This window comes from Taudactylus pleione, unplaced genomic scaffold (genome assembly GCF_031769625.1).
Source record: "Taudactylus pleione unplaced genomic scaffold, aTauple2 ptg000156l, whole genome shotgun sequence".
Lineage (NCBI taxonomy): Eukaryota > Metazoa > Chordata > Amphibia > Anura > Myobatrachidae > Taudactylus > Taudactylus pleione.
In genome coordinates this window covers 21009787-21035491 of record NW_028284558.1, presented here as the reverse complement: position 1 = coordinate 21035491, position 25705 = coordinate 21009787, and positions in this window count along the sequence as shown.

Below are 25705 nucleotides of genomic sequence, written 5' to 3'. Positions count from 1 at the left end.
GGAAGGGTACACCATAATTTACTTCTAAGGGAGGGTGGTTCATTGAATATTTGTATGGATATTATGAGTATGTTTTACCTTTCCAACATTGCCACCATGCCTTTTCCTCTACCTGGTGACCCGTCTCTCATTTTTTATCAATCAATCAATGAATCTTGACCAATTTCATACCAATATCTGTGTTTGCCTCTTTATCATATATAAAATGTTTATTCTGTCTAAGGTCTATGGTACAGGTATTGGGTAGCAAAGGTTTTACTGAGGCATCGACCATTGGGCCATTTAATGTCTAGAAATATAATGAACATAAACAACATTACTTTTGTTTGTTTCTATTTAAAGTTGGATGGAAACGGGATGTATCGGTTTACATAGAAAGTGTGTCTGTTCTACAGCCAGAGCTTAAAACAATACAAAACAGTTTTTAGAGTCGGCTGGGATCTAATATTTCATGTTGGAACTTGGAATATGGCAATTTATGTAAAGCAATAAATTAAATCTTTTACAAATGAAAGCATATATTTCTTCCTTCTTTATTCATTTTTCTCTACTGAAATATTTATTAGAGGGAATGTGATAAGAGAGCAAATAGAAAAGTTGCATGTTATGTCTCAAAACATCTTTTATAAACATTGTAAACCTTCAAGAAGTATTTTAGATTAATAAAAAAAGTATGCACAGACATTTGACCCCCTTAGCAGCTGGTCCGGGCCCCTGCTAGGCCCCCCAACAGGTCTCAGTAATCAGTACTCCCCACCACTTGACGCGCATTACTATAGCCTAATTTGAACCATAGCCTAAACCAAACACTAAAATAGACTGTCGACATTCTGATTGTTGACATGCACATATACATGTAAAATACATACAATTTGCATATGGAAAGAGTAATTATGTCAAATCTTGCAGAATTATAAAAATGTCCCTATTCACTGTAGCAAGGCAATGATATATCAAAAAGGAGAGACTGAGACAGGCAAAAGAAGGAAAAAGGCTGAAACAGACAGGAGAAGGACAGAGTGGCAGCGGAACAAACAGGAGAATAGCAGACAGGCTGGAGCAAACAGGAGAAGGGCAGAGAGGCTTGCACAGACCGAAGAAGGATACAAAGGCTGGTTAAGACAGGAGCAGAGCAGAGAAGCTGGCAAAGTGAAGATAGGAGATGGGTAGAGAGGCTGGTGCAGAAAAGTTGGCGTACACAGGAAAAGAGCAAAGAGGCTGGTTTAGATTAGGGGTGTGCACCGGCCACTTTTCGTGTTTTGTGTTTTGGTTTTGGATCTGGATCTTTCTTCGTGTTTTGGATCTGGATTGGTTTCGCCAAAACCACCCTTCCGTGTTTTGGGTTCTGGGTTTTGTGTTTTGGATCTGTATTTTTTTGAAAAAAAGCATAAAAACAGCTAAAATCACAGAATTTGTAGGTTTTTCTGCTCCTATGCTATTATTAACCTCAATAACCTTAATTTCCACTCATTTCCAGTCTATTCTGAACACCTCACACCTCACAATAGTGTTTTTTATGTCCAAAAGGTTGCACCAAGGTAGCTGGATGACTATGCTAAGTGACACGAGTGGGCGGCACAAACACGTGACCCATCTAGGCGTGATACTGCAGTGGCAGACAGGATGGCAGTTTGAAAAACTAGGCCCCAAACTGTACATAATGCAAAGAAAAAAAAGAGGTGCAAGATGGAATTGTCCTTGGGCCCTCCTACCCACCCTTATGTTGTATAAACAGGACATGCACACTTTAACAAACCAATCATTTCAGCGCCAGGGTCTGCCACACAACTGTGGCTGAAATGATTGGTTCGTTTGGGCCCCCACAAAACAAGCTGGCAATTAATCTGTCCCTGCACAAACTGGCTCTACGGAGGCAAGATGTCATCCTCATCCTCATCCACCGATTCCTCACCCTCTTCAGTGTGTACATCCTCATCCTCACAAAGTATTAACGCGTCCCCACTTGAATCCACCACCACAGGTCCCTCTGTACGTTCTGGAGGCTGGTCTCCCTGGAAGAGCTGATAATTCATTTTGATGAACATCATCCTCTCCACATTCTGTGGAAGCAACCTCCTACGCCTTTCGCTGACAAGGTTCCCGGCTGCACTAAACACTCTTTCGGAGTACACACTGGAGGGGGGGGCAACTCAGGTAAAATAGAGCCAGTTTGTACAGGGGCCTCCAAATTGCCTCTTTTTCCTGCCAGTACAGGTATGGACTGTCTGACATGCCTACTTGGATGCTGTCACCGATGTAATCCTCCACCATTCTGTCAATGGTGACAGTATCATATGCAGTGACAGTAGACATGTCAGAAATTGTTGCCAGGTCGTTCAGTCCGGACCAGATGTCCAAACTTGGTCCTGCCTGCCCTGCATCACTGCCAGCGGGTTGCTTAGGATACCTAAGTTTTTTCCTGGCAGCCCCAGTTGCGGGAGAAAATGAAGAAGGAGCTGTTGACGTGTCACGTTCTGCTTCAGCTGACAGTGTGTTCACCAGCAGGTCTTTGCACCTCTGCAGGCTTGTGTCGGCCGGAAAGAGAGACACCACATAGGCTTTAAACCTAGGATCGAGCACGGTGGCCAAAATGTAGTGGCATGAATTCAACAGATTGACCACCTGGAATCCTGGCAAAGCGAATGAAGGGCTTCATCCACAAGTCCCACATGCCGAACGGAATCGCTCTGTCTTAGCTCCTCCTTCACTTTCTCCAGCTGCTTCTGCAAAAGCCTGATGAGGGGAATGACCTGACTCAAGCTGGCAGTGTCTGAACTGACTTCACGTGTGGCAAGTTCGAAGGGCTGGAGAACCTTGCACAACACGGAAATCATTCTCCACTGCGCTTGAGTCAGGTGCATACCCCCTCCTTTGCCTATGTCATAGGTGGATGTACAGGCTTGTATGGCCTTTTGCTGCTCCTCCATCCTCTGAAGCATATAGATGGTTGAGTACCACCGCATCACAACCTCTTGCTTCAGGTGTTTGCTGGTGCTCCAGTCTTCGGCACGCAGTCGCTGAATGGCGAAAGTGGGCAGAAATTTTTCGGGCCACCCAAAGCGTCTCCTGCACGCCCCTGTCGCTTTTCAGAAAATTCTGCACCGCCAAGTTTATTGTGTGAGCAAAACATGGGACGTGCTGGAATTCGCCCAGATGTAATGCCCGCACAATATTGGTGGCGTTGTCAGATATCACAAATCCCCAGGAGAGTCTAAGTGGGGTAAGCCACTGGGCGATGATTTCCCTCAGTTTCTCTAAGAGGTTGTCGGCGGTGTGCCTCTTACTGAAACCGGTGATACACAGCGTAGCCTGCCTTGGAACGAGCTGGCGTTTCTGAGATGCTGCTACTGGTGACGCTGCTGCTGTTGCTGCGTAAGGTGATACATCTACCCAGTGGGCTGTCACAGTCATATAGTCCTTAGTCTGCCCTGTTCCACTTGTCCACATGTCCGTGGTTAAGTGGACATTGGGTACAACGGCATTTTTCAGGACACTGAGGACACTTTTTCTGACGTTTCTGTACAGTCTCGGTATTGCCTGCCTAGTGAAGTGGAATCTAGACGGGATTTGGAACCGGGGACACACTACCTCCATCAATTGTCTAAATCCCACTGCACTAATGGCGGATACCGGACGCACGTCTAACACCAACATAGCAGTCAAGGCCTCAGTTATACGTTTTGCTTCAGGATGACTGCTGTCGTACTTCATCCTCCTCGCTAAGGACTGTTGGAGGGTCAATTGTTTAGTAAAAGTAGTGGTGTTCCTACTTCCTCTCTGGGATGATGAACAACTCCCAGCAGCAGCAACAGCAGCAGCGGCAGCAGTAGGCGTAGCAATGCAGGATCCTCCGGAGGAATCCCGGATAGGAGAGTCAGTCATGCCAGTGACATGGCCTGCAGGACTACTTCCGATCCTGACTAAGGAGGAAATTGACGAGGAGGGAGTTGATGGTGTGGTTTGCAGGCGCTTGGATACAACAGGACAACGGGATTTAGGTGTCCCTGGACTGCTTACGGTCTTAACCAAAGTTTCTGAACTTGACAGTAACTTTTTATGAACACGCTGCAGGTGCCGTATAAGGGAGGATGTTCCTAGGTGGTCGACGTCCCTACCCCTACTTATTTCACCTTTACATATGGTACATATGGCAAGACAGTTGTTGTCCGGATTTGGATAGAAATATTGCCAGACCAAAGAGGTGGAATGTTTGGTCTTCTGCCCAGGCATGACCGTGATGGGCTTTTTCATCCCACGGACAACAACTGTCTCCCCCGGAGCCTGATTTAAACAAACCACATCACCATCAGAATCCTCCACGCCAACTTCCTCCTCAGCGCCAGCTGCACCAGTATCCTCATCCTGTTGTACTTCTACAGTGACATCTTCAATTTGCATATCAGCAAGTGGACTGTGGGTGCTCCTTCAGCACTTGCAGGGGGCGTGCAAATGGTGGAAAGAGCCACCTCTTCCCGTCCAGTGCTGGGAAGGTCAGGCATCGCAACCACCACCACACTTGGACTCTCCTTGGGGATTTGTGATATCTTCTTAGAAAGCACAGTTCTTCGCTGTGCTTTTGCCAGCTTAACTCTTTTGATTTTTTTAGTGGGAGGAGGGCTTCCATCGTCATGTGAAGCTGAACCACTAGTCATGAACATACTAGGGATCGACCTTAGCCGTTCCTTGCCACTCCGTGTCGTAAATGGCATATTGGCAAGTTTACGTTTCTCTTCAGCTGATTTAAATGTTTTTTTCAAGGTCATTTTCCTGAACTTTTTCATTTGGGATTGTATGTGCCCTCTATTATGACATTGGGCATCGGCCTTGGCAGACGACGTTGATGGCATGTTATCGTCTATGTCATGACTAGTGGCAGCAGCTTCAGCACTAGGAGGAAGTGGTTCTTGATCTTTCTCTATCTTATTTTTATCGGAGAAAGTTTGGTCCTCCATTTATGTTATATCGATTTGATATATACGTGCGGCTAAACACAGAAAATATTTTTTTATTTTTGCTGGAGAGTAGTGCACTTTGTGGGTTACACCAGCCTTTAAGAAATGAGCCAGCCGGCTCTTTACTTATGGGACACAGGCGCACGCTTGGCGCTGCTCCTTTGTTGATGCACGTGCGGCTACTGCGCACACAATTCACAAACACAGAAAATATTTTTTTTTTGGTTTGGAGTGTACTTTGGGGGTTACAGTACCCTTTAACGGTCAAGCCAGCCGGGCCTTTACTTATGACACAGGCGCACGCTTGGCACTACTTTGTTGATGCACGTGCGGCTACTGCGCACACAATTCACAAACACAGAAAATATATATTTTTTTGGTTTGGACTGGAGTGTACTTTGGGGGTTACAGCACCCTTTAACGGTCAAGCCAGCCGGCCCTTTACTTATGACACAGGCGCACGCTTGGCACTACTTTGTTGATGCACGTGCGGCTACTGCGCACACAATTCACAAACACAGAAAATATATATTTTTTTGGTTTGGACTGGAGTGTACTTTGGGGGTTACAGCACCCTTTAACGGTCAAGCCAGCCGGCCGTTTACTTATGACACAGGCGCACGCTTGGCACTACTTTGTTGATGCACGTGCGGCTACTGCGCACACAATTCACAAACACAGAAAATATATATTTTTTTGGTTTGGACTGGAGTGTACTTTGGGGGTTACAGCACCCTTTAACGGTCAAGCCAGCCGGCCCTTTACTTATGACACAGGCGCACGCTTGGCACTACTTTGTTGATGCACGTGCGGCTACTGCGCACACAATTCACAAACACAGAAAATATATATTTTTTTGGTTTGGACTGGAGTGTACTTTGGGGGTTACTGCACCCTTTAACGGTCAAGCCAGCCGGCCCTTTACTTATGACACAGGCGCACGCTTGGCACTACTTTGTTGATGCACGTGCGGCTGCTGCGCACACAATTCATAAACACAGAAAATATATATTATTTTGGTTTGGACTGGAGTGTACTTTGGGTGTTACAGCACCCTTTAACGGTCAAGCCAGCCGGCCCTTTACTTATGACACAGGCGCACGCTTGGCACTACTTTGTTGATGCACGTGCGGCTACTGCGCACACAATTCACAAACACAGAAAATATATATTTTTTTGGTTTGGACTGGAGTGTACTTTGGGGGTTACAGCACCCTTTAACGGTCAAGCCAGCCAGCCCTTTACTTATGACACAGGCACACGCTTGGCACTACTTTGTTGATGCACGTGCGGCTACTGCGCACACAATTCACAAACACAGAAAATATATATTTTTTTGGTTTGGACTGGAGTGTACTTTGGGGGTTACAGCACCCTTTAACGGTCAAGCCAGCCTGCCCTTTACTTATGACACAGGCGCACGCTTGGCACTACTTTGTTGATGCACGTGCGGCTACTGCGCACACAATTCACAAACACAGAAAATATTTTTTTTTTTGGTTTGGACTGGAGTGTACTTTGGGGGTTACAGCACCCTTTAACGGTCAAGCCAGCCTGCCCTTCACTTATGACACAGGCGCACGCTTGGCACTACTTTGTTGATGCACGTGCGGCTACTGCGCACACAATTCACAAACACAGAAAATATATTTTTTTGGGTTTGGACTGGAGTGTACTTTGGGGGTTACAGCACCCTTTAACGGTCAAGCCAGCTGGCCCTTTACTTATGACACAGGCGCACGCTTGGCACTACTTTGTTGATGCACGTGCGGCTACTGCGCACACAATTCACAAACACACAAAAAATATAATTTTTTTAGCACTTGGGGGGAGCACCCCTGATGGACAGTGCACCCCCTGGACAACACTACAGCTCCCCTTTAGGACTGGGACACTGCACAGGACTTTGGAGTGGACACAGCCCCTATGGAGAACTGACAGCACAACACAGTACAGCCAGCCCCTATGGACTTTGAAGTAGTGGACACAGCCCCTATTAACAACAGCAGCAGAGCACAACACAGCCAGCCCCTATGGACTTTGAAGTAGTGGACAACAGCAGCACAGCGCAGCACAGCACAACACTACTCTGCACTACACTACACTACACTACACAGCCCAGCCAGCCCTAACTCCCACCCTCCCTCTTCACTGTCCACAGCCGAGTGAGAAAATGGCGCCGACGCGGGTACCTTATTTGGATCCAAAACCCGCGAGACCCGGAAGGCGGGATGATGACGTTTTGCCTCGATTTCAGATCTGAGTCAGGCGGGAAAAGTCGAGCCTGACTCGGATCGGCCTCGGATCTGGGGGGCTCGGGGGGGTTCGGATTTCAGAAATCCGAACCCGCTCACCCCTAGTTTAGATCAGAGAAGGGCAGATAATCTGGTAGACAGGAGAAGGGCAGAGAGGCTGGTGTAGACAGCAATATGTAATTGCAGAAATAAAGTGCATGGGTTAGTAGTCAGTAATAGTGAAGCTCAAAACCATAATTATGAGCAATCACCCATTCACTCACCAATGACAAAGTTTGAAAACTGAAAACTGTCCAGGGAGCCTGCACAATGTAGTGCAGGTAGAAAAAATAGCTGGGAGTGCCGAACAGTATATTGTTATATACAGATTAGCGAGTTTGGTTTTCAGGAAACCGAACCCACCCGAACTTTCCGGTTACAAATTAGAGATGAGCGAATATCGGGGATCCGGGGGGATCCAAGACACAGCTCAGATCTCCCTGCCTGCCCCGGGTCCCTAATCGAGGCAAAACCTCACAATCCTGCTGTCGGATCTCAAGGTTTTGCCTTGAGCGTCCATTTTACAAGTCCTATTAAATTCAATGGGCTTAACACTTATTGGCTGAGAGCCGTCTGTCATGGCTCTCAGCCATTCAGCGTTAACCCCATTGAATTCAATTGGCACGGGAAGGTAGGGAGATGCTGCCCATCCCCCTTACCTGACAACGCTGCTCCTCCCACTGCCGATACCGCCAGCACCCCCCGCTGCCGACACCCCCCACTGGCGGCACCCCATGCTGCCGACACCTCCGCTGCCAACGTTACTGGCACCCTGCATTGAGGACACCACTGGCATCCATGCACTGCCGACACCACCAGGACCCTCACACTGAGGACCCCATTGGCACCCATGCTCTGCTGACACCGCCAGCACAATACACTGAGGACACTGCCAGCACCTCTGCACTGCTGCCCCACGTACTGAGGACATCATAAGCAACCCACAGTGCCAACACTCCCACAATGAGGACACCACGGGAACCCCTGCACTGCCAATATTATCAGCACATGTGCGCTGAGGACACCACTGACACCCCCGCTTTGCTGACACCGCCCTCACCTTGCACTGAGGACACTGCCTCCACCCCCACACAGAGGAGTAGCGTGGAACCATGGCGCCCGGAGAAAGTGCATGTCGTAGCGCCCCCTCCCTGTACTCAACTGTGCCAATGGGGTACGGCCAGCCTGCAGGGGGAATACTGAAATGAAGAGAAAAACAGCAAACAGTGTCAGTATCACACTCGGCATTGAGGTGCCATTAGGGGAATAGAATGCTTTGGTGATGCATTGTCTGACATTAAGAGGTAGCTCCTTTGGCGCTGTTTTATTTATGTAACTGACTGTTATCTCATTTGAATCATTGTTATTAGTCAATAGAGCTGATTGTATTATATATTTTGATCATTTAACTTAAATTGACAAAGTACGTGTGCTAGTGAGATTCCACAGGGTGCACAGCTTATTACTGCGATTACTGCCCCAAACAGTTTTCACTGGAGTGGGAACAGCTATTGGAACCTCCATTCTTAACTATGCTCCTACTTCACCGATATACATTGCACCTATATTACTGTGAGTACTACTAACCATGCTCTGTCTACCACCATTATTTCAGGTCTCCTAATATAGTATTTTTTAAAAGACCTTTCAAATAACACTTTGTGGTCATGCCTAGGAACACCTCATTATTTTAAATAGCAAAGCAGTGACTTTTTTTTAAATCATACCTGCCAATAAGAAAAGGAGAGGAGTGGGGACAGAAGCCAATAAGAAAAGGAGAGGGGAGGGGTGGTGACAGAAGCCAATAAGAAAGGAGAGGACAGGGGTAAAGAGCCGATCACAGGGTAGATAAGGGAGGGAATTAAAGAGGTGAGAAGTGAATGTAATCAATCTGACAGTAAAGGGGAGGTGACAGAAAATGATCACAGAGGAGGGAGGGCCGGCAATCTGGGCAGTTTGAGGGAGCATGAAATGTAGAAACGGATCTCAGATCCATAACTTATTTAGGATATAGAGCAAACAAACTGAGATAAAACTAACAGGTGGCCACCATACTGTGCAGCGCCCCATGAACTCCAGAAACCTGTATGCAACCTCTGTCCATCTTGGAGCCCGGAGCTCATGTTCCATTGGAACCACCCTCGCTTCTCCCCTGCCCCTGCACTCCCCACGTACTGAGGACACCGTCAGCAACCACACTGCTGCCCCACATACTTAGGACGCTGTCAGCAACTGCACACTGCCAACACTGCCGCCACTCCCACACAGAGGGTACCCCTGCACTGCCGACACTGTCAGCACCCCAGCACTGAGGACACCGCTGGCACCCCCGCTCTGCCAACACCGCTGGCACCCTGCACTGAGGACACTACCAGCAACCCCACTCTGCCAACTCCGCCGGCACCCCGCATTGAGTACACCACGGGCACTCTATCTATTTGGCTCTATCAGAGCCAAAAGCACTCCCACTGACATCATTAGTGATGTCACTGGGTCGGCCCCAGATGGTAGGCATTCCCATGGGAACCCCTCCGTCTGGGCTGCCACGCCCCCGGCACGCCCACCAAAGGGGCCGTGCTGTCAATCACCATCAACAGCATGCCCCCTTTGGTGCGAGACCCATAACGACGGCTTGGCCATCGTTATTCGGGTCTCGCGCATGTGCACGACGGAGCCACCTCCGTCGTGCGCATGTGCACTTGGGCAACATTGACCCACTTGCGAGCGCTCGGCGCTCGCGAGCGGGTCTGAATCAGGCCCAGTATTCGACCCACACTGTATCCGACCTGCACTATAAACTGCACTGTATCCAACCCACACTATAAACTGCACTGTATCCGATCCACACTATAAACTGCACAGCATCCAACCCACACTGTAACCGACTCACACTGTACCATGAACTGTATCTGACCTGCACTGTATTCAACCCACACTTTATCCTGCACTGTATCCAATCCACACTGTGAACCTCATTCAGAGTCGATCGTTTGCTGCAAGCGATCGCTCTGAATGAGGGCGGTTGCTTAATTTTTTTAAGTGCCGCCTCCTGGTCGATCGCTAGGCTGTGGGTTACCACCCACAGCTCTTGCGATTGACCAGGGTGATGGTTGCGATGGTCAAGACCATCGCGACCATCGGGGCTTGCGACAAGACCCTAAGGTTGGGTCTCATCAACCGCAAGCCCCAGGGAGCTTCCTGCTCTGATCGTAGATGTCAGTGCTGATGTCAGTGGGGCCACCCCCAAACGGCAAGCGTTCTGTCGGGAACGCCTCCGCTTGGCCGGCCACACCCCCTGCCCGCCTCCGAAATGGGGCGAGCTGTCACTCACCATCGACAGCTCGCCCCCTTTGGTGCGAGACCCGTAGCGACGGAGTGCCCGTCGCTAGCCGGGTCTCGCTCATGCGCACGTCGGAGCCAGCTCCGATGTGCGCATGCCCAGTGGGGAAACATTGACTCGGTTCTGAATGACCCCCTGTGTCCTGCACTGTATCTGACGCGCACTGTATCGCACTGTAACTGACTCACACTGTATACGACCCGCACTGTATCCAACCTGCACTGCATCTGACATGCACTGTATCTGACCCACACTGTACCCTGCACTATATCCGACCTACACTGTTTCTGACTCGCAGTTACGGAGTACTGTTTTTATTGGTTGGGGAGATTTTGGTTAACTGCTCAACAAAAAGGCTGATTGATCGGGTCTTTACATGGGCCAGTCATCGATGGCCCAGCGCCCCCAGGAGGAAAATACAGATTGGGCACTGAGAATAGGCATGTGCTGGGGGCATGTACACTTGTGTAGGGGGCATTCATGTCTGCTGTTGCTATTTACACATGGCTAAGGGTTTTTTTGTTTGCTGCTTGTTAACTACAACTAATTGTTTTGAGCAAGGATATTCCATGTACGATTTTTAGTAAATTTCTGTGTTGTATTGTTTTCTATTGAATGTACTTGTGAGTTGGTTTGGCCTATGTTGGTGAGCAATATTGTGTGAGGTGGTCAAGATTGACTGGAAACTAGTGGAAATGAATGTTATCGAGATTAATAATACTGCAGGAACAAAAAAGCCTAAATTATGTGATTTTAGCAGCTTTTATAAATGTAAAAAAAAAAATACAGATCCAAAACCAAAACATGCAAGGGTGGTTTTGGCAAAACCAAATCAAGATCCAAACCACGAAGGAGATACAGATCCAAAACCAAAACGCGGAGGTCAGTGCACATCCCTATTACAAATGCGGAATCTTCCTGAATCTCCTTCCATAGAAAACTATGGGGAGAGCGTTCATTGGAGAGAGATGAGCCCCCAGCAATCTCAGCCAATAAACACTTCCCCCATAGATTTCAATGGTGGGAATGGGTTATTAGTGGTCATTCCCTCAATTGAAACCTATTGGTCCTTTTTATGGAAGATCACAGAGATGCCGCATTTGGGAGTACTGTCTTTAGAGGACAGTACTGTGCCCTTGGGGTCCAGGATTTTGCATTGTTTTGTTTTGCCAAGACATGGGATGCCTACATGGAATGAAGAGGACATGACCCAAGGAGTAGATGAGTATGTAATTTTTTTACAGCAATCGGGATGCTACTTGGACAAGTGGACAGAATGGCTACAGGGAGTGAAGATACATATTTATTGTGTATGTAAGTGTGTGTATGTCTAATAAATAAATACAACATTTGATGTGTGTGTCCTGTCTTTTTTAATATTTATTTTACAGGCGTACAACAGGTACCAACTGGCCCTTAATTCATGTGCTTGCTGGTACTTGTGGTTCTCCAAGTACCAGCATGCAGGGATGGCTTGCTGTGACCTGTAGTCCCCCTGTAATAGACAATATTATTCTATTTTTGACGCAAATGGACTATCAACTCAGCACCCACCAGGGGTACAGGGAATAGCCCTGGGCTTCAGGGCAGGCCTTGGGTGTCCTGGAGAGGGGGGGCCCTTTATTGGGCTGGCATGACATGTGAAGGATGTTGAATGCTTTGGCCAGGGGTACCAATATAAGAGTGTCCCCTGGCTGTGGCATTACATACCAGCTTCAAAGAGACCGGTGCTGGTTGTTTTAAATTCCCTCCATATTTTCACAACCAGTACCAGATCAGGATCCTGGTGCTGGTTGAGTAAAATACAGGGGACCCCTATATCTTTTTCACCCGTATTTTCACAACCAGGACCAGTTAAAAAAATCCTAGTTCTGGTTGTGCTTTTTGGGGGGGACCCCACACATTTTTATTTTCAAATTTTAACACTATATTTACTTTTACACACAAAGAAGCACTTCACAAATCTCTGCATGCTACTGCAAACATGCTGTGAGGTGGTCAAAATTGATTGGAAATAAATGTTATTGGGGTTAATAATATTGTATAAACAAAAGCAGGCCAAAAATATGTGATTTTAGCTGTTTTTCTTTTTCTTTTTAAATCAGGTCCAAAATGTGAGGGTGGTTTTCTCAAAACCAAAACATGATGCTGAATTACAACCAAAAACAAAATATGGGGGTCGGCGCACATATCTAGTATAATAGTAAACTGCAGTGACGAGCTCCAGGTAGTTGAGAAAATTGTATTTGAAGGCTCAAGTCCAGAACCTTGGGGGTGGGTGTTTAGACTCTCTAACTTGGGGAAGACTCTAATAGCAGGTGTCTCCTAAGCCTTCACCAGACAGTTTTTTCTTGCAGCTTCGAGCTTGTGGGCAGCCAGGGTAAAGAAGCTGCCAGTCAGAAAGGTTCTTGATTTAGCTTTTACAACTTGAAATCATATGCTGTTTGTCATGTAAGAAGAAAGTTTCATCCCCAGCAGTATTCGGGAGAAGAGCCATGCCTGCAACAGATTCAAACACCCAACATTGGTGCCTTTCTGGGCCAGCTGTGACTACCAAGTAGCAGGCACAATGTTAACGGTGTTGGACACAATGGACCTCATTCAGAGTCGGTCGTAAGCGACCGCTCAGTTGTATGCCTAACGACCAAGAAACTGAAAAAGGAAGCAATCGCACGGCCGCTCGGTCGCAACCAAAGTGACGCCCATACATGAACAATACACTTTCTCTAGCTAGCGAGTGATAGCAGCTAGCGATCGAGTCAATCGTTGTCAGTCGTTGTCAGTAGCTGTATGTTAATTTTCTTCTGATGGTTGCGGCTGCTTGTGTTGTGTTGATGCCCACAAAAATAAAAAAAAAAACGCACAGAAAAAGCCATCCCCATGAAATTTGTTTATTCTTATTATTCGCTAATGCAAACGCACCTGAATCAGTTACCAGCCAATTAGCAGTGTTATTAGCTTTAACAATCGATTATTAGCTGCTTGCATTGTGTGGCTAAAAATAGAAACATCAATCCTAACATCAATAACATTCGATAGTATCAATTGTACTCTAGGGCTTGCGAGAGCACGTACCCAACCTCAAGCTGTATGATCAGCCAGGCCTCTAACCAGCTCGCAGAGTAACGTTTTACTACTTCTGGCCTTCTATGTCGTTCGTAGCAGGTAATTTATGTACGCCCCTAAAAAGCCCTCAGAACGCTGAGGCACGCCTGCGTTTTCAGACCACCACCCCCGTCAACACCCACAAACAGCATTGCATGTCAATCAACTCTCGGAAGCCACTTCCTGCTCGTAAACCGTACGATCTACAGCATTTTGGATCGCAAAGCCTCGTACGCACATGCGCACAACTAACCGTGCCATGCGTGGTATGGAAACATCGGATGCATACGACCGAGCGGCATCTTACGACCAACTCTGAATGAGGTCCTATATGCACAGAAGAATCTTGCAGCAGTAAATGGGCTCTCAAATCCAAATAAATATGCAGGTAATACTGTCCCCATAGTGTTAGGAGTAAACTGTGATAATTTCTCTGGTGATTGAAAAATACCAGTGGAGTACTCACAAATAGAATGGAGACTCACTGAAACAGATAAGACATTTAAATCTTGCAGCCTGCACTGTGACTCTGAGAGAGTGAGAAGTTCATCTGAATGAGGCCACAGAAGAGCCAGCTGTTTGTGCAGCAAAAAGAGTTAACAGACAAGGCCTTTATGTTCCCAACTAGATGGACACTTGGGGAGGGGTGAACACACAGTCTGTTGGGGTGTTCTCAAATGCAAGTGCCAGGGCAAGTACACCTGAAGTCCTGCCAGCAGGACTCACTATATCCTAATGAAGGGTGGTCCTGTTGTCACACATGATTGCTCCTGGTGGTAGGTGAGTGGCTAGGCAGTACACAAAGAGGTCCCACATGAAAATGAGTAGTTTTGAAGTTGCCAGGTTCCAAAGATAACAGGTGAAAGCATTTTACAGGGCTGAAGCTACATGAGATGCGCCCAAGTCATGCTCACACAAGCAGCAAGTTGATAATGTAGTAAGACCCACAACAATCTCAGCATGTATTTTCAATTGAGGGCAAGGAGTGATGCCCTGCTAAAATATCCTAACAGGAACATTACTATTGGCACTAGTATCCTGTACAAGGTGCCTCCCTTCCACCTTACCCCATGCTTGTTATGCAACTGGGAAATCTGTCAAGTGGTTGATGAGGTTAAAGGGGAGGGGCTATCCTGGTCTGCCTGACTATGCATATGAACAGCATTTGTGATGGAAGAAAAGCTGGTGAGGGGAAGGAATTACAGAACGTCCAGTGGTGACCATGATTTTATTACTCGGAAGGGTTTTGGATCTGCAGCCAGTGCAGAAGAGGAGAGAAGGGATTAGAAAAGGCCATAGGGAAAATAAACACAAGAAAATACATTTAATTGGATGGGATTTGACGAATGCATTCCATGATATTCATATACATGTTTCATGCTTTTATGAATGTAACTGTGTGTCTGATTTAAAGGTGCATGCTAACTATTGCGACTTTTGTTGCAGCCACTACTGCAAAATGATGCTAATTTTGCAGCCGATGTGTACTGAAACACCTACTAGCTGTGACTGTAATCCGCTGCAGTGTGCAAATAGTCGCACCGAGCAGACATTGGTTGTACCATTGGACCTATAGTTGCTCAGAATGTCCAGCAGTACATGGCCCCTGGTGCCAGTTCCGGATACAGGCTCGCCCCTGTCACACCTGATGACACACCCACCTACGCAAGCCATCACCAGTCACTGCCCAGGAATAGCTATTGGAATTGCAAGGATCTCCAGGCAATTCTGATCTGTGTTCCCCGGTGGTAGCTTTTTGCCCAGAAATATCCAGGAATTTAGAATTAGAAAAACAAACTAGTACATTATTGAAAATTTACAAATGAAGGTCGTTAGGTGAGTATTCTAATAGCATTATTTCTACAAAGCAAAACAATAATAAAGGGAAATTAAGGGATATATATATATATATATACATATATATATATATATATACATACAGTATATATATATATATATATATATATATATATATACTGTATATGGTATTCTGTTTCAGAATATAAATCTTATTTCAAAGATCAGACATGCAATGGAGATTGTGGGAAAAACCTTCCTGTTCATGTAAACTTTATAACATAACAATTAGAGATGAGCGGGATCAGATCTCAGAGATCCAAAGCCGCCCGAATTTCGGGGATCCGGGGCGATCCGAGCTGGCACCCCCGCTCTGCCGACAACGCCAGCACCCTGCATTGAGAACACCCCTGCATTGCTGACACAGTCAGCAAACCTGCACTGAGGACACCGCTGGCACCCCCACTCTGCGGACACCACCGGTACCATTCACTGAGAACACGGCCAGCACCGCAGCACTGCCACTCCATGTACTGAGGACACCACCAGCAACCCCCGCACAGCCGACACAGCCAGAAAACCTGCACTAAAGACACCGCTGGCACCCCCGCACTGCCGACAAACCGGTACCCTTCATGGAAGACACTGCCAGCACCACAGCACTGCCATTCCAGGTACTGAGGACCCTGCCAGCAACCCCCGCACTGCCTACACAGCCAGCAAATGTGCACTAAAGTTACAGTTGGCACCCCCGCACTGGCGACATCACCGATACCCTTCACCGAGGACACTGCCAGCACCGCAGCACTGCCATTCCATGTACTGAGGACTCTGTCAGCAATCCGGCTCTGCTGACACTGCTGTCACAGTAAGTGCACTATTGGTGTATCCAACCCACACTGTATAACACACTGTATCCATGTTGGAAATTAGAAGCTGAACTGCCACATATTAGTGCCGCCCACTGTGTCACTTAGCTTAGTCAGCCAGCTAGCAGGATGCAACCTTTTGGCCTTTAAGAAAAAATCCAGATCCAAAACCAAAACATGGAAACAAAATACTGAGGTTAGATTTTGGCAAAAAAATAGAATAAAATCCGGATCCAAATCCAGGGGGGATCCAGATCCAAAACCAAAACACGAGGGTTGGTGCACATCTCTAATGAGGATTACAACATTAAGGATTAATAAACAAGATTCTATGGGGCATATACAATTGGGGGGCCCGAATTGAAAACCTTGCGCACCTCATGCAAGATTCCAGAATACCACGGGTATGCGGTGCTTCCGCTACCCACGGTATTCAACTAAAAAATTACTGGTCGCGGGGTTTTCAGCTCTGAAAACCCCGTGCCGCGTAAAAAGCAAAAAAAATAAATAACACCTACCTGGCAGGGGGTCTCCACGGCTCCCAGTGGTTTCCCCTCTCTCTTCTTACTAGAGAGGGGGCTGCTGGGAGTCCCGGGGGCTGATGGGAGGAGCTGGGGTTGCTGGGAGATGTAGTTCTCCCAGCACCCATTCCAGGGGGCCACACACACCGCATCGGGGGTCACACACACACTCATGCACACACTCACTCACTCATACACACTTACATATAGCACACACACTGACATACTCACCCTGCTGCAGAAGAGCTGGATGCAGAAAAAGATGCAGAAGACAGAGCTGAGGAAGGTGAGTAATTAAGGACTAATTAAGCTAATTGTATACTTCCAATTGCTTAATTAGTCCTCAGGGGGGGTGCCGCCGGGGTGTCAGAGCAAGTCCCGGTAATTTTTCCTAAAATCATCGATTTTCGGAAAAATCACGATTGCTCAGGAGGTGCGTGAAAAAAACCTCCCTGTATGTGTTTTTTTAGAAAACCACGCACCTAATACAATAGCAAAAAACCCGCACCTGCAGGAAAACCTCGCAGGTGCGGGTTTTTTGCTATTCTCGCACACAATTGAATATGCCCCTATAATAGAGAACTATGGCCCTCATTCAGAGCCGTACGCTCTGAGCAGAGCGCACGCTCTGAATGAGGGCTGGGCTCCATTTTCATGGAGCGTCCTCCTGGACGCTCGTATAGCTGTGGGTCACCACCCACAGGCTATACGAGCGTGCTTTGTGATGGCCGCGATGGTCGAGACCATTGCGACCATCGAATTTGCGAGCCGGAGCCTGCGGTTGAGGTTTTCAACCGCAAGCTCCGGAGTGATTTTGGCTCTATCAGAGCCAAAATCACTCCCACTGACATCACTAGTGATGTCAGTGGGCCGGCTTCTGACGGGAGGCGTTCCCGTGGGAACGCCCCCGTCAGGGAGGCACGCCCCCGGCACGCCCACCAAAGGGGGCGTGCTGTCAATCAACATTGACAGCACACCCCCTTTGATCGGACACAACGAGCGAAGGACTTTCCTTCGCTCGTCGCGTCTGGTGCATGCGCACGACGGAGCTCCCTCCGTCGTGCGCATGCTCAGTCCATAACATCGACCCACTTGCGAGCGGACAGCCGCTCGCGAGTGGGTCTGAATCAGGCCCTATGTCACATTTTATGGAACAGCGCACAGATTTTTCCTACATTGTAGATTCCCAAGCAATACTCAGCCTATAGTAGTTGCCTTGCTCCAATAGTATATCAACATTTACTTATCCATGCACTAGTCCCATTCAATCTAATTATTTTACATTGCAATTTAGGTCAATACATTAGGCACATAATTTACCATGGCCTTTGCTGTGCTTCTTCCTCCAGCTGTGTTTAACCAGCTGAATCAGTGCTTAGATTTTAGTAAAAGAAAGGAAATTAGGTTAGGAAACAGACCTGGATTGAACTAATATTAATCTACAAGGATAATCCAGAAAGTAAAAACCATATGCCTGTTAAAAAAATTTTTTACTTTTTTCTTGTCTTATTAACCACTTAACTGACGATTTTTTTTTTCTCTAAAAAACGCTCCAAAATTGTCGGGTTTTTTATGAGTGAATTAGGTGAGGAACATCTATATCAACTTATCTGAAATGATTTCATTAAGATTTGTAAAAAAAAAATTTGTCGGTTTTTCAAACACTGGAACCACCATCAGAACATCTGAAACATCGCTACCATTGCGACTTTGAGTTTGATACCAGTTTCAGGCACCAGGTACTTTAAGGGGGTGAGAGGGAAGGTTAATTTACTTCTTTTTTTTTTTGCCAATTGGCAGCACAGCAGACACAGGAGGAGAGGGTACAGGCAAGAAGAGAGACTGGAATATCTCTCTGAGAGCAGCAGCAGCGGGAAGATTCTCTTCCTGCAGCCACCCTCATGTTTATCTGAGTGGTCAAACTTTTGTGACCAGAGTAAATAAAGAACTGGCTGGTGTAGTTAAAAAATTGCGACCATGCCAGGCAAGTGGTTAAACAGAGACGACCTTTGTCTATTTCTCCACATAATCACCTCCTTCATTTAACCACTTAACTGACAATTTTTTTCCCACAAAACCGCTCAGTAATTATCAGTTTTATTATTATTTAATTAAGTTTAAAAATATTTTTTTATATATTTAAATATTTTATTTAAATTTTTTTTTATATATATATATATATATATATATATATATATATATATATATATATATATGGAGTGTTAAACACCTCCCATACTCCCTTGTCCGCAGGCCCCTCCCATTGGGAATAGACCCCACAGTGGTCATAAATCCTTGTTAAATTCCCCCACACACATACAAACCCTTAATAGTAAAAAATAAACCCTGTTTTAATTACCACCCACCATGTAATAATCCATTGTTTTTTGCACCCCCTCCTTCTTCTCCTACCCTGTGTCCAGTTATTTTTAATTATTGTACCCCCCTGCAGCCTCATAATACTTTATTTTATGCCTCTCCTAACACCACTTATACTAGACTTACCCCCTGGAGGTTACCCAACCCCCACCCTTATAGGCATATATACCCAGGGCCTGCGCTACCATCATACCATCAGGCAGCTGCCTGGAGCACCGGCTTCTGGGGGGGTGCAGCTGGGTCTGCCAGCCTACCACAAAATGAAGGATGTCTCTTTCAGGTGATGCTAGCGGCAGTGGCAGGTCTTACTAGCTGCAGCAACTACTAAGAACAAACTTTACCTCTGCTTCCTGGTGCGGGGTCGCTCACAGCACTGACAGTCACATGAGTGACATGGCATGTGCTGTGATGCAGCTATAAATGGATCCTGCTCTTTCGTCCCCTTTCTTGCCCAATCTGTATAGTCTTATGGTTGCTGCTCCAGCTCTCCACATTGAATGCCAGTGCCTTCATGGTCGCTGGTCCTTCCCCAGGGATCATTTAACTAATGAAATGAGCTGACCCATCCCTCCACTGACTCTCCTCACTTTCCTGCATAACCTCACTCCCTTACACACACATCTGTTTGGACATCCACCAGGGAGACAAAGGGACCTCCAATATATTCTCAAGGGGACCAGTCAGTGGATTAATTTGAGCAGAGGCTCCTTACATCCCCTCCAGTGGTACTTCTCCACACAAGGTTGGTAGGGCTTGTTTTCTGCTGCTTCTGCTGAACTGGCAACTGCAACGTGCTCAGTGGGATTTCTTGCCACTCTGGGTGTCATAAACCCCAGTGCTGCCACTCTGAAAGAGTTAATCATGTTTGTGGAGAGTTATTTAATGATGGCATGTTATTGTATGGCAGCCACAAATGGACTTTTGTCCATGAAAGATGATGTTTGTCCATGAAAGATGACGTTTTGCCTCTTTCTGAGACCTGATTTTCAGGACTTGATGGGAATATCTGAACCGACCCTAGTCTGCACATCTCAAGTACAAATGTTGTACATCAAATTGATCAGTGTAAACTAGCTGAGTAATTTTTTTCACTTCCAGTTTTATTTATGCAAATAAAATGCATGCTTTAAGTTAGTAAGATGCTCGCACGGTTAAGACGCCAGGGACCTGGAGCACAGATTGAGTCTATTTGTAGCAACTGAAGCCACAGTGTATGAGTGCATGTAGCTCAGTAGCGAATGCAAGTAAAATGGAGAAGGGAGAGGAAATATATGTTACAGCTGTGGAAAGTCTGTTGGAGCTCAAGATGAAGGAGGTGTGCACACAGCGGGTGTCCCGATGGTCTACACAGCAGCAATATATCTTCGCTCCATTTTCTCACACACTATAAAGAAAAAAATAGTGAAAGAATGATGATCATAATAAGCACTAATGTGCACAGACAGGATGGGAGACAGGGGAACATCGGCACACTGGTGACAGAGATAGCTTTAGAAGGAGAGAATAAAAATAGTCAGTGAGCGCTTACTATATAATATGGAGGGTAACTGTATATGCTTAGTTTATGAGCGAATGAACAAAATCCCAATCACACGTAAAACATCACTTGTTTAAAACCAGTGGCGGTTCCTACTCTCTTCGATGAGGGGGGCTGCCCGTGCTGCAGTCCAGACTTGGAGAGGAGACAGTTCTGACACCTGCATAATGGATCTGGCAGGTTACGGAACTGGTGCAAGTGCACAAAAGGAGGTATGACTGGCACATGCATACATACACCAGCTTCTAGTAACTGCATTTGCTGCAGCCCCTAGAAGCTGGGTAGGGCTGATGGCAATGCAGAGCAGTGGCTTCCTATTGAAAGTGCCCTCTCTGGCAATTGCAACCCAGACTTGCAGTCCCAAGTAGAGAAAAACCTCCCCCTTTGTCTGCCTGACCTGTGTGTGATAAGCAGATAGTGCTTCCAATGGGTGCCAGAGTGAAGCCAGGCACTGACTCACTGCAGTCCTGCAGCCCCTATGTAGAATCCTTCACTGTTTAAAACTAATTCCTGTGTGGTTAAAGCCACAGCCTAGTGTCTCTAGTATACTTTGAGTGGTGTTTTGCTGCATCTGCGATATGAAGAAGATACAAAATTTAAAAAAAGAAAGTACGTTACACCTCTCAGAGCAGCTCAGTTGCCCTGAGCGTCTTGCCCCGTATGGCATATACTGTAGATGCTAGGTGTATGAGGACACATCTGTATTGGCTTAGTTAGATTGGGATTCCATCCCCCAGAGCTGAAAGCAGAAGCAGGTTTGACTCTGGAACATTAGGCTTGGTATACTCATTGGCCATTCACTGCTCAACGACATACAGTCAATAGCAGATTTCAGACACAATTGAAAAGAGATATTTATTCTCTTTTCTATATCTCTGTCTGAATGTTTACATTTTATTCATGTTTAACACTATATTGTGGTCTCTAAGCTTTTTTTAGTTACAATTTATCATTTTAATGTGCTATATTTAGACAAGGACGCAGTGATGTATTTTAACCCATATAATATATAGGTGTTTTATATATTTAAATATTTTGCCTTGTAAACGTACAGTGCACTTAGGATATATAAGCACATACAATAAGAGCCATTATTTTCCCCTACAGCAACACATAGAATTTTTATTGTCGAAGTGAGGCTTAATTTTTTAGCAGACGCAGAGCTTACATCACATGATGATGTGTTTGTCACAGGGGTCCATTCTTCATCCTATAATTATCATTTTATACCCCCGATATTACTTAGTTAAGTAAATTTTAGGTATCATTCAAATTCATGTACCTTGTAACACAGGACATATTACTGATAACTCCTGGTTACAGTACTGCATCGTTACTTTCCAAATTAGTCTATTCATTAACTGTGTATGTTTAACTATACACCAAATTCAGATGGCATACAGCCCCCGAATGGCTTCACAAACTGCTGTTTACACGGCAGCTTGTGTAGTATCGACATACCCATGGCTGCTTGCAGTCACTGTCAGCTACTCCCCCATCCTTTCTCCATTTGGCCTGCTGCTTTGTCTTTGACAGTGCATGCTGCTTAGAGGGACGCGTCTCCCCATACTCCATTTTGTTGGCACTAGTAAGTGCATCTCTGCTGTCTTTTTATAAAATAAACACTCTTGTAGAAATATATTAGTGTATTAGTAAACTCACCTTTTAAGGACCACAAACATAAATCTTATGACCGCTGCGGCTGGCTCCAGACACCCTGCACACACACAGGAACACAAGCAGACAGGAACACAGGCAGCGTTAACTAAGGGCAGCAGGAAGAAAGAACTGTATCTCTATTCCGAAAAACTGTCTCTGCAGAAATGAGAGTTTTTTGGAAGAGATACTTATGTAAAGGAGTGATGAGGAATGACTCTGTTAATTAAGTAGAAACCATTGTGAGTTATAAACTTTGTTAACAGTACATAATTTTAAGTTTTGATGAATAGATACTGGTGTTTTATATTTATGTCACTTGTACATCACTCTAACATGAATGTACAGTATATGATTACATATGATTCAAATTCACATATTAATTAGGATTTTAGGCTAAAAGAGGTTAAATGTTGAACATGTAATATAACCCTGACAGAGGATAGATACTAAATCCTACACTATTAAGGATAACTGATGTATTTAAGGTTATCACATACTGTATATCCAAATGATTAGTGGCTTTCCACATGTTTGTATTTTTAAGCTAATTAATGTTAGATCTGTTTTACTATTATTATTATTATTATTATTAATATTATCTTTTATCTTTTATTAAACCAATAGATATCTTTTTTTCTGCTTTTACTTCTGATGTTCAGCAAAAACTGCACAATTAACTTAGGGGTTGTTACTTGATCTTATTGACGATCCCCTAAGAATCCTTCTGAATTATATTGATCTAACTTACCATGTGTGATTTATGCACAAGTTTGCCATGTATATGTATGTCACAAGTTGTATATGTGTTTTTGTTGTTTTTCTGATCTGTAATTTTATATGCATCATTAAAAGTTTTTTTTACTATAAAAGTACCCAGATAAAAGAGTTGTCTTTTCTCTGACTCCAATTGTTCTTAATGATAACTTTAATTCAAGTTTATTGAGTCCTGCCCATGTTATCAGAGTTCTGTTTCTGTGTTACTGGACTCTGGGCTATTTTTCTACCAGATGCCTCTAACTCTCCCAGCTGGCCATGCAATGGGAGCAAATTATACATTTCTGGACCCACCCAGTCTTCAACCACAGTGGAATTTCCATCTGCATCAGACAGCCCTCTCGTCCCTACCAACCAGACAACCAGCCTCACATAGCCTGCTTATTCCCGCTCCTAGATCATCCCAGGGGGCTGTGTTAAACAGTTCAGAACCTCACAAACTTGTAAAATCCCTATTAGCCATTCTTGCTCTTCTCATATACAATTTCACTCTTGGATCAATGCACACACAACCCAAGCCTATAGCTACACATGCTCAAAGTCTCTCCATCAGCTCCCAAGTTGAAATACACAACACAGTAATCCTTCGCCTGGACGCTGTTTAAATGTCACCCCTAATTCTGGTAATTCCCCTGCAGTATAGGAACGTGTGTCTTCTCCTACTCACTCCTCAGCCTGCACACCTGCAGGCCTGTCTATTCTGTAATCTTGATCTCCTGATCAAACCCTGATCCCTTTTTTATTTCTCTACTTGACCTGGTAATGACAGTGGGGCATAGCTCAGCCCTCCTCTTCATCATACATCAATTGCTCATCTGAAATCTCAGTCCTAAGGCTCAATCTAATTAGGTGCAAGTTTGCGAATGTAAGTTTGTTTTATGAAACTCGCATACTGTGCACCAATGCGAATTCACGAAAATTGTGAGATCCAATTAAAAATGCCTATTTGTGGTAATCATCCTGGACTCCAAAACAGTGACAACTTTGATAGCAGAATCATATAGAAGGCTGTTAGTTGGCATAAGGAAAGCACTCAAGGTTTTTAAACAGTGTCAAATGGCTGATTTGTGCAGTTTTTAAAAAAAGAAAGTAAAATTTGATAAAAAGCAAACTTTGGGCCTGATTCAGAGTTGGGAATAGAGTTAGATATCTCTCTCAACTGTGAACCTGAACAAACCATATTGCAATGCAAGGGGTGTAAATACATATTTTTTTTTACATGTGGGGTAAATACTGGCTGATTTTGCATGTAGCCCACAAATACTGCACAGCTTTATTATTACTCTACCATTTAGATGTCAGTTTGAAAACACTCCTCCCAAATCTAAATCTCTCTGCACATTTTAAATCTGCCCCACCTGCAGTGCAGCATGGTTTCACCAAGATGATCAGTTGAGAGAGATATCTCACTCAGGCCCTGATTCAGTGACGGACGCTCTGAAAGAGCGCTCGCTCTGAATCTGGGCTCTTTTTTGTTTTCTTTGTGCTGCCTCCTGGCCGCTCGCATAGATGTCGGTGACCACCCACAGCTATAGCGAGAAGAAAGGATGATGGTCGCGATGGTCTTGCGACGAGACCCTTGTGGTAGGGTCTCGTGGCTGCAAGCCCCAGAGAGCTTCTGGCTCTAATAGAGCCGGAAGCTCTCCCACTGACATCACTGGTGATGTCAGTGGTGCCGCCCACAAACAGTAGGCGTTCGCTTGGGAACACCTCAGTTTGTGAAGTCACCCCCCGTCCATGCCTCCCAAATGGGGCGAGCTGTCAATCACCATCGACAGCTCGCCCCCTTTGGTGCGAGACCCGGAGCGAAGGAGCGCCCATCGCTAGCCGGGTCTCGTGCATGCGCACAACGGAGTCGGCTCCGTCGTGCACATGCCCAGTGGGCAAACATCGACCCGGCTGCGAGCGCTCAGCGCTTGCGACCAGGTATGAATCAGGCCCTCTATTCCCAAGTCTGAATCAGGCCCTTTGTTCGTTTAATTATAAACTTATTAAACGAAAAATGCTAAATAAAGATTTTGTGGTAAATTGAGACCACTTTCATTTAAAAAAAAAATTATAAAAAGCTATTATTTTTTGTTTACAAAAATACTTAAAAGAAATTTGTGATGCATAAACAAATAAAAAAGTTGATTTTGAGGAAATTTGAGGCTTTTTTAAGCACAAAAATGACTTGTAATTATTGGCCCAGTTAAGCTACTTGAAAACTTCCAATTGCCTAATTAGTCATGGGGGGGAGGGGTACTGAAAGGGGTTCTGATAATTCTAACTGTTTCACACCCTGATGGGGGTGCGCAGAAAAGAACTTGAATTTCATGTCGAAAATCAATGAAAGTTTGGAATTGGACTGCAAGTATAATTTGCAGTGCGACTAAACTGTGAGAATGGATCGCTACACCTGACATCTAATTGAATCAACCCCCTACAAAATTTTTCTATAGCATCACAGTTTATTGTTTGTTTCAGTGTACTTATTTG